Consider the following 10,393-nt stretch of genomic DNA (forward strand, 5'->3'; position numbering starts at 1 on the left):
AACTGGGATTGTCTGTGAGAGTGTGTGTGTGTGTGTGTGTGTGTGTGTGTGTGTGTGTGTAGGTGTGTGTGTGTAGGTGCGTGTGTGCGTAGGTGTGTGTGTGTGTCTGTGCTACTCCAGACACACACACACACACACACATTCTCCTCAGTGCCTCTACTCTCACCTGGCTTACAGCAGTCTGGACCCACTAACCCTGAGGCCAAGTTTAGACTGTTGAAGACAAGCTATGGCTCCTGGCTCATAGACATACAGTTAGTGTTATGTGTGTCTATGAGCATGTAACACAAGTGTTGTGTGTCTAAGAGCATGTAACACAAGTGTTGTGTGTCTATGAGCATGTAACACAAGTGTTGTGTGTCTAAGAGCATGTAACACAAGTGTTGTATGTCTATGAGCATGTAACACAAGTGCTATGTGCGTCTATGAGCATGTAACACAAGTGCTATGTGCGTCTATGAGTATGTCACACAAGTGTTATGTGTGTCTATGAGCATGTAACACAAGTGTTGTGTGTCTATGAGCATGTAACACAAGTGCTATGTGCGTCTATGAGCATGTAACACAAGTGCTATGTGTGTCTATGAGCATGTAACACAAGTGCTATGTGTATCTATGAGCATGTAACACAAGTGTTGTGTGTCTATGAGCATGTAACACAAGTGTTGTGTGTCTATGAGCATGTAATACAAGTGCTATGTGCGTCTATGAGCATGTAACACAAGTGCTATGTCTATGAGCATGTAACACAAGTGCTATGTGCGTCTATGAGCATGTAACACAAGTGCTATGTCTATGAGCATGTAACACAAGTGCTATGTGTATCTATGAGCATGTAACACAAGTGCTATGTGTGTCTATGAGCATGTAACACAAGTGCTATGTGTGTCTATGAGCATGTAACACAAGTGCTATGTGTGTCTATGAGCATGTAACACAAGTGTTGTGTGTGTCTATGAGCATATAACGTACTGTATGTCTTATGTGTCTATAAGCATATAGCATATGTGTTATGTGTGTCTATGAGCATGTAACACAAGTGCTATGTGTGTCTATGAGCATGTAACACAAGTGCTATGTGTGTCTATGAGCATGTAACACAAGTGCTATGTGTGTCTATGAGCATATAACGTACTGTATGTCTTATGTGTCTATAAGCATATAGCATATGTGTTATGTGTGTCTATGAGCCATAACCTGTTTGTTATACAGTCTAATCTAGGTTTGCCCCCCCCCCCCCGGACCCCCTAGACCCCCCCCTCCTCATGAACCGTCTCCTCTATCACAGGAGGAAGAGGAGAGGGGGATAAGAGGGAGAGAAAGTGAGGGAGCGAAGAAAACAGGAGGAAGAGAGAGAGAAAAAGAGAGAGAGAGAGGGAGAAAGAGAGGTCTCATTATTTTCTCTCTAATTGCCCACCAGTGACCCTCCCATCTTTTCCCTCTGCAGCCCAGGGAGAGACACTCATTACTAGCCAACCATATCCTCCTCTACTCCTCCCCTCCCCTCTCCTCCTCCTCTACTCTCCTCCTCCCCTCTTCTCATTACATTTACATTACATTATCCTCCTCACCCCTCTCCTCCTTTCTTCTTTTCTCTCCTCCTCTGCTCTTCCCCTCCTCTCTCCCCCTCTCTTGTCCTCTCCTGTCCTCTCTTCCCCTCCTCGTCCTCACTTCTCCCCTCCTCTGCTCTTCCTCTGCTCTCCTCCTCCTCTCTCCCTCCCTTCTTCTCCTGTCCTCTCCTCTCCTGTCCTCTCCTCCTCTCTCTGCCTTCTCCTCCTCTCCTCTACTATCCTCTCCTCCTCTCCCTCTCCTCTACTGTCCTCTCCTCCTCTTCTCCTCCCCCTCTCTCTACTGTCCTCTCCTCCTCTTCCTCCCCCTGTCCTCTCCTGTCCTCTGCCAGTAGGAAGTCATGATGAAGGCCTTGTGTGACCAGCCTGGTCAGGCTCAGCCTGGTGTCACCCGGCAGACGTCAGAATTCGACGTTTGTCCACCGCCTCCAAACGTCATTTCTTGACGTCATCATACAGTTATAAACGTCGCCAGACAACGTGGGATAGGCCTAAGTTTTTGATTGGTTGTTGTCAGAGTTTTGTGGTTGGTTGTTCACATTAGAACATAGAATGATAGAAGAGGGGTATAAATGTGCGAGCGCTTTTGAGGGTGGGTTGGGTGGATCAAACAACTTTGGTGAGACAACGCCGAGTGCAAAACTAGCAAACAACAACATTGTTTTACAAGCAACTAGCAAACAAGACTACTAGCTAGCCAACTAGCTCACATTCTTACTGTCATTATTATTAGCTAGCATTAGCTACTGTTCTTATAGCTCGTGTTCTAACGTGGACACAGGGATCAGGCAAATTTACCAAAACTGGACCCAGGAGTGGAGCTACTCGGACGGCACTTAGTGGGCGCGCTCCGCATATCGCAATACCCCTTGGAGGCGTGCGGGCGCACAGGGGAATTGCTTAATGCTCGCTGCCCGAGCGCCTCCACGCATATACGTTATTTGCATCATTTGTATGATGCCGTCTAGAAATGACGTTTGGAGTTGTATGATGCCGTCTAAAAATGTTGTTTGATGCCGTCTAAAAATGACGTTTGGAGGCGATGGACAAACGTTGAATTCTGACGTCTGCCGGGTGAGACCAGGTTGTCAGGCTGGACCAATTAACAGGCCGCCTACCCGCCACTCTTCTGAGTCCTGCCCCATTCTGGCCCGTGTGTGTGTGTGTGTGTGTGTGTGAGAGAGAGAGAGAGAGAGAGAGAGAGACCCAGACACCCTGGATGCCTTACTAAGAGTCTATCTCCGTCCTTGACTGTTAAGGACTTCTCTGCTCTGGTTAAGGTTTCCCTGGATTCCTCTTCCAGTCCTCACAGCTCAGGGAGTGACGTAGATGTGCAGACAGTGTCAGGTCTTGTTTGAAGGCATTCAAGCTCAGGGAATAATGAGGGATAGAGAGGGATGAAAGAGAGAGAGATGAGAGAGAGAGAGATGTCCGGTTCCGACCGCGGCGTAGCTGAGACAGCGTTGTGTTAACGGAGGATCATCTCTCAGAACCAGCCATACGTTACATTTAGGGTGATACTGCATGTCCTTTGTCTGTCTGTCTATCTGCCTGTCTATCTGCCTGTCTATCTGCCTGTCTGTCTTACAGACGACCCAGACAAGTTGAAGCCTCTTCTCTGGACCCAGAGAATTAAATAAAGGTACATGCATAATGTCCCACTCATGCCCCCCTCATCCCTCCTCACCCCCCCTCACCCCTCCCCCTGCCAGGCCATAAGCATCAAAGTCAAACCATGCAACCTTGCCTGACAGTTCTGCTGTTTTCACCTGGAGGAACTCTATCGATGCACACACACGCACACACGCACACGCACACACGCACACGCACACACACACACACACACTCACACACACACACACACACACACACACACACACACACCCTTCACACTCCACCCCCCTCCCTCCCTCCCTCCCTCCCTGGTCAGTCCATCTCCGAGCTGTTAGAAACCATTGACCAGGAGCAGGAAACATCCTGTCCATTACAGCAGTGACTACAGGCAATGCTGTCTGGGAGGTCAACCCTGCACAAGGTCATATTGGCTCAGAGCCAACAGGGCTGCAGAAGAGCCGGCCTGCACACAAGAGAGAAGAGGAGGGAAAGGTGCAGGAGGAAGAGGACGATAGGGTTGAGGAAGAGGAGGAGGTGGAGGATAAGTTGGTGGAGGTGGAGGAGGTGGAGGCGAGGCAAGGCAAGGCGAGTTTATTTGTAGCACATTTCAGCAACAAGGCAATTCAAAGTGCTTTACATGAGACATTAAAAGCATCAAGACAAAGTGCAAGAAACACAGAAAGGGTCATATAAAACAGAAAAAAGGACATTTAAAATAAAATACAGGAAAAAAGTCTTGATTTAAAAGAACTGAGAGTTTCAGCAGACCTGCAGTTTTCTGGAAGTTTGTTCCAGATGTGTGGAGCATAAAAACTGAACGCTGCTTCTGCATGTTTTGTTTTAACTCTGGGGACAGAAAGCAGGCCTGTGCAAGATGACCTGAGAGGTCTGGATGGTTCATAACGTAGCAGCAGATCAGAAATATATTTTGGCCCTAAACCATTCAGTGCTTTATAAACCAACAGCAGTATTTTAAAGTCAATTCTCTGACAGACAGGAAGCCAGTGTAAAGACTTCAGAACTGGAGTGATGTGATCCACTTTCTTGGTCTTAGTGAGGACTCGAGCAGCAGCATTCTGAATCAGCTGCAACTGTCTGATCAATTTTTAGAGAGACCTGTTAACTAACCGTTACAGTAGTGGAGTCTACTGAAGATAAACGCATGGACACGTTTTTCCAGATCTTGCTGAGACATAAATCCTTTAATCCTTGATATATTCTTCAGGAGATAGTAGGCTGGCTTTGTAATTTTCTTAATGTGACTGTTGAAATTCAGGTCTGAGTCCATGACTGCACCAAGATTTCTGGCTTCGTTTGTGGTTCTTAGTATTACTGATTGGAGCTGAGCTGACTTTTAATCGTTGTTCTTTGGCTTCAAAGACAATTACTTCAGTTTTATTTTTGTTTAGTTGAAGAAAGTTCTGGCACATCCAATCGTTGATTTGCTCAATGCACTTACTCAGCGCTTGTATGGGATTATAGTCCCCTGATGATATTGTGATATAAATGTGTGTGTCGTCTGCGTAGGTATGGTAACATATTTTGTTGTTTTCCATAATTTGAGCGAGTGGGAGCATGTAAATGTTGAACAGAAGAGGCCCCAGAATGGATCCTTGGGGAACTCCACAGGTCATTTTTGTCTGCTCAGATTTGTAATCGCCCATAGACACACTATAAGTAGTCTCTGTCCTTCAAGTAGGATTCAAACCAGTCTAGCACTGTGCCAGAAATTCCCAGCCACTTTTCTAGTCGGCCTAGTAATATGTTGTGATCAACCGTGTCAAATGAAGAGCGGAGATCCAGTAATATTAAGACTGAAATTCTGCCATTGTTTGTGTTTAAATTGATGTAATTATCAGTGCTGTGGTCGAAATCCTGACTGGAAGACTTCAAAACAATTATTTAGTTGTTCAACTGTTGAAAAACATAGTCAAAGGAACTAAAATTTCCGTAACACATCTGCTTACATTGGAGGGAGCCATTAAACAAAATGGCAACTCCACCTCCTTTCTTATGCACTCTAGCCTCACTCATAAAGCTGAAGTTGGGAGGAGTTGACTCGATAAAAACAGTTGCACTTTTACCTTGGTCTAACCAAGTTTCAGTTAAAAACATGAAATCAAGATTGTGCTTGATAATAAAACCATTGATTAAAAATGTCTTTCCTGCTAGAAACCTGACATTTAATAAAGCTAAATTTAGTGTGCTAAAAGTATTATCTGCCCAGTTTTCTGTGATAGTTTGTGGCTGATGAGTAAGGGATGCTAAATTTGATAAATTTGCAGAACCAGTTGAGTGTTTCCTGTCACTTGGTAGATTCACCATTCTTTTTCTATTACCTTTCAAGACCGGAATTAAGGAAGATACGAGTACATTGGGCCCCCGGCTTGTCCTGGAAAGAGGCATGAGTGCCATTAGCCTTGTAGCCTGGACCCAGTACAGTACATATCAGTTAGAGCTTGCTGTATTTTGTAAACAAGTAGCTGGATGTGCTGTGGCTTTATCAGGCTGGAGAGACAGAGGGTGGTTCCGATGCCATCGTTGAGGGGGGGGGGGAGACTGACAATTGTGCAGGTGAATGGGGGGCTGGCGACGCCGGTGGATGTTGAGGGGAGAGAAAATGGGAGTATGGCAGGGGGTAAGTTTGGTCCCGGCAGTGACCAGCTCTTTCATCTGGTCAGTAAACTCCAAGAGGGGGAGGAGGGGGAAAGGGTGGCTGGAGACAAGGGTGAGTTGGATGGGGTCTGGGGGGGGTGAGGGAGGTGGGTCCTCACAGGTGGGTGCCAGTGAGAGGGGGAGAGTGGAGGAAGAAAAGGAGGAGGGGGTGGAGGAAGAGTGGCAAAGGTGTGTTTGTGTGGGGAAGGTGTGTGTGTGTGTGTGTGTGTGTATTTATTTTGGTGTGAAGGTGGGAGATGGGGGTGTCTCTAGTGGGGTCTTATATATCGGGGAGCGTGTGAGTGTAGAGGTGTGTGTGTGCGTGTGTGTGTGTGTGTGTGTGTGTGTGTGTGTGCGCGCGTGTGCGCGCGCGTGCGTGTGTGTGTGTGTGTGCGTGTGTGTGTGCGTGCCTGCAGGGGAAGGTCAGGGAGGGAACGGGAGTAACGAGGTGTGAAGGGAAGGCTCTGTCCTCGGCTCCTGGACCCTCAGAGAGTCCCTGAGAGACAGAGAGTGAGAGAGAGAGAGAGAGAGAGAGAGAGAGAGAAAGAGGTAGAGACAGAGCGAGAGAGGGAAAGAGAGGGAGAGAGAAAGAGACAGAGAGAGATAGAGAGAGTGAGAGAATATGAGACAGAAAGAGGGAGAGAGATACAAAACAGAGAGAGAGAGGTCAGAGAGTCAGAGACCAGATTTTTACAGCCTGGAGCTGTGACAAATTAACGCTGAACAGCGCTGACCAAAGACTCAGCCCTTGTCGGCAGCCATCTTGTGGGGCCAGCCAGCTCAGGCCCTGTCCACACAAACACAGCGTAAAACTGGACATTTTTCTATGCGGTATGGCTTTCCATCCACACGCAAACAGCGTTCTAGGTCACTGAAACCGTTTGCGACACATTTTAAAAACCTCCGTCCAGGGTGAACATTTTAAGAAACACACAACAAACTTTCAGTGTTGTCGTGTGGACAGAACTCTGCACCCAGAGTTTTTGGCTTGTTTTTATGTCGCTGTTACCTTCTGTTTACATAAAATGCCATAATGAGAACCGTGTGGACTCAACCACACAACTCTGCAGCTCCAAAATGCTGTTCCTATTTAGTTTTCTCCTGGCGAATAAAGGGCTAAAAATCAAAGTCCAAAAGTGAATGTGACAGCAAGCAGCCTATTTGATGTGCGTATTACAGCCTCGTTACCATAGCGCCATCGAACAGAATGAGCCAGCGACAGCCAAGGCAGTGTGTTTTTGAGTTTGTGGACAGGGATATTTTTTAAAGCATGAATGAGGAAAAACCCTGGTTTCAAAAATACCTGTGTACATGTGGACAAGACCTCAGTGGTTCCAAACTCAGGTTGGACTGTTGTGACTAGGCTTGTCACGGTACCAGGAATTAAATAGTTGGTACCGGTACCAGTAAATTTCCACGGTACTCGGTACCAATTTTGGTACCACGGTGTACGTGCGTGCGTGTGAGTAATACATACACGCGTGTAAAGTACAACGTGCATGAGTACCGCAAGCAGCAATTCAATTGAACTGTGAAGCGTTCTTGCTTGCTCATCACACAGCTTCGACCGAATGACGACGCGTTTATTTAGACAAACCACGTGACAAGTGTTAACAGTGCTACACGCTAGTGCTATCGCTAACTTGCTAGCAAGAGGCTAGTGCAGGTCATAAAAAGGGACAGAGATCCCCATCACGGTTGTTCCCCAAATGGCATCTCCCCAAACTTGGGTCTACTAGCACCGAAACATAAAACATAACATGCTACACGCTGTCACTCCCACAGCCCAAGTGTCAATACACAGTGCCCTACACAATGACAGTCACTTATATTTTCACATTATCATCCTACATGAATTATCCTCACCAAATGGCTAATAGATGGCTTCTCCTACTCGGGTGCTTACCTGTTTCTAGCCTGAACTCGGTCGTCATCGTAGTGTTTTGTAGTGACAGTCTTAAGTAATCAACGAGTAACGTAGCGTTATTGGGTTGAACTAGCGGTCAGTTGCGTCGGGATCGGGCGGGATCGACAAGGTAGGCTACTTTCGGTACCATGGAAAAATGGGTACCGTCAGTACCGCAGCAATGTAAGTACCGAATTAGTACCGAGGTACCGAGTCCCGTGACAAGCCTAGTTGTGACATCACTGTGGAACTGCATTTACGGTTCCGAACCGCCTCCGCTGCATCAGTGCTCAAGGGGGAACAGCAAGGCGCCAGAGACTTGTACAGTAACCGTATGAGGTATATACTGTACTGTATCAGCGAATACACACAGCTTCTGTTGTGGTCCCAGTGGCCAGGGTAAAATGAGTGCCCCCTCGCCCTTGAACCTCACACACACACACACACACACACACACACACACACACACACACACACACACACACACACACACACACACACACACACACACACAATGAACCTTGCACAGGACAACGGGAGACCGAGCTCCTAATTACACCTCCCCAATCATTAATCAGTTTTATTGACTGTAGAACAGCATGGTTCTCTCCAGGGCTCCCTTACCCCAGACCCCACCTTGCCCCGCCCGGGGCCGCTGGGGCCACGCCTGGGGCCACACCTTAGTCCCAGCCCCAACCTCAGTCCTCTAGCCTGCACACAGAGACCTTCCCCCAGCCCAGCGCCAGTCCCAGTCCTAACCCCAGTCCGCCAGCCTTGGTAACAGTCAGCACCATAGCCCTAGCCCCAGCCCTAGCCCCAGTCCTAGCACCACTCCTAGCCCCAGCCCTAGCCCCAGCCCTAACCCCAGTCCGCCAGCCTTGGTAACAGTCAGCACCATAGCCCTAGCCCCAGTCCTAGCCTTAGCCCTAACCCCAGTCCGCCACCCTTGGTAACAACACCACAGTCCTAGCCCCAGTCCTAGCCCCACTCCTAGCCCCAGTCCTAGCCCCAGTCCTAGTCCCAGTTGTCCAGCCTCACAGTAGCCCTATAGCCCCGTTCCCTCTCTGTGCCCTACCAGGCCCTGTCAAGCCCTGGAGGAGCTGCCAGTGATTTATAGTCAAATAAACAGACGGCGTTCGGCAGAGTGAAAAGAAGACGTATTGGGGGAGAATCAAAACGGCTCTGAATGAACGAGCGAACAGAGGCTTGAATGTGAGTAATCTGTCCGCGGGATCTGTTCTGGGGGCCAGGGCTAATTTAAATGTGTTGAGGGAGACAGCTTAGCGGGAGAGAGGGGGACATAATGAAGTCTATTATCATCAGCGGGGCGAATTCTAAAGGGCGATAACTCTCATTATCAGGGCTGTTCCCTGTGTGTACAGGAAGTATGTTCATCCATTATGGAATGTGCTGAGAATGACAGGACTGAGAGACAAACAGCGAAGGGGGGGGGGGGGTGGAAGTGAGTCCGCCACTCGCCTCTCTGGGTAACAATAGGCTTGGGGGGCGGGGGTCCGGTGAACCGGGGAAACTGGACCCCCCCCACCCCCCCTCTCCACCTCTCTCCTTCTCTGTCCTCTCCACAATGCCATCCCCATCATTACTTATGCATAAGGTGATGGTGATTTTTCACACACACCACACAAACACACACACACACACGTGTTGTACGTTGATAACTTTGATCTGAGGGTGTGTTTGCGCGGCGATTGTGTGAAAGAGCAGAAATATCCGGGCTTCTGTTCAGCGCGCACCCCGATGCCAGGGGCCAGCCGGCCGGCCCCGGTCCTTTCTAGTGGTAATCTGGGTAATCTGGCATCGGCGAGAGACCGCGCGCCGGAACCTTCCACACCGCCGCCCGTCCAGGGATTATCTCACAGAAACAGAAACTGTGATAATGCACTTCCATTAGACCACTAGGAAAACAAACATTAGACCACTAGGAAAACAAACACACAAACAAACAACAACAAACCCATGCTGAAATTAGCAGATAACCGGCAGTAAGGGAAGGGACGCTGTCATGAGATGTCTGACCGGAGATGACCACGACCTCACCAAACCTCGCTGCCACGGACAGTAAGCTATATTAAATGCACAAAACTATGTTTTATGGAAAATGTTACAGTTTGTCAGAATGTGAATAGCCACCGCAACCCTTACTCTAGAAACTCAAGTTTTTCAAGCACACAGCTTTCACACATGAACTTAAAGGTACCCAACGAAACGTGAATCAAAACAATCCGTTCTTTGTTTATTTTCAATGTTTTGAAAACAACAAAGATGTGTGAAACGTCACTATTATGTGCTCCGCGTATTGACACAATGACGTAGTACGCGATTTTCGGGGACCACCTTAAATTTGCTGTAGAGCGCATACTAGTGGTCAAAAACTACATTGGGTACCTTTAATATTACTATTACTACTTGTTAAATGTATATACTCAACACTTGGCAGGTTCCTTAGGACTCACTTCTCTACTGGTATGCACTATTAAAGGACAGGAGGAAGAGAGGAGCAAAGAGGAGAGAAGTGGAGGAGAGGAGAGGGGAGGAGAAAGGAGAGAAGAGGAGATGATAAGAGAAAAAGAGATGAGAGGAGAGGAGACGAGGGGAGGAAAAGGAGAGGTGGAGGAGAGGAGAAGAGAGA

Source organism: Borostomias antarcticus, assembly GCF_949987555.1.
Source record: "Borostomias antarcticus genome assembly, chromosome: 14".
Classification (NCBI taxonomy): domain Eukaryota; kingdom Metazoa; phylum Chordata; class Actinopteri; order Stomiiformes; family Stomiidae; genus Borostomias; species Borostomias antarcticus.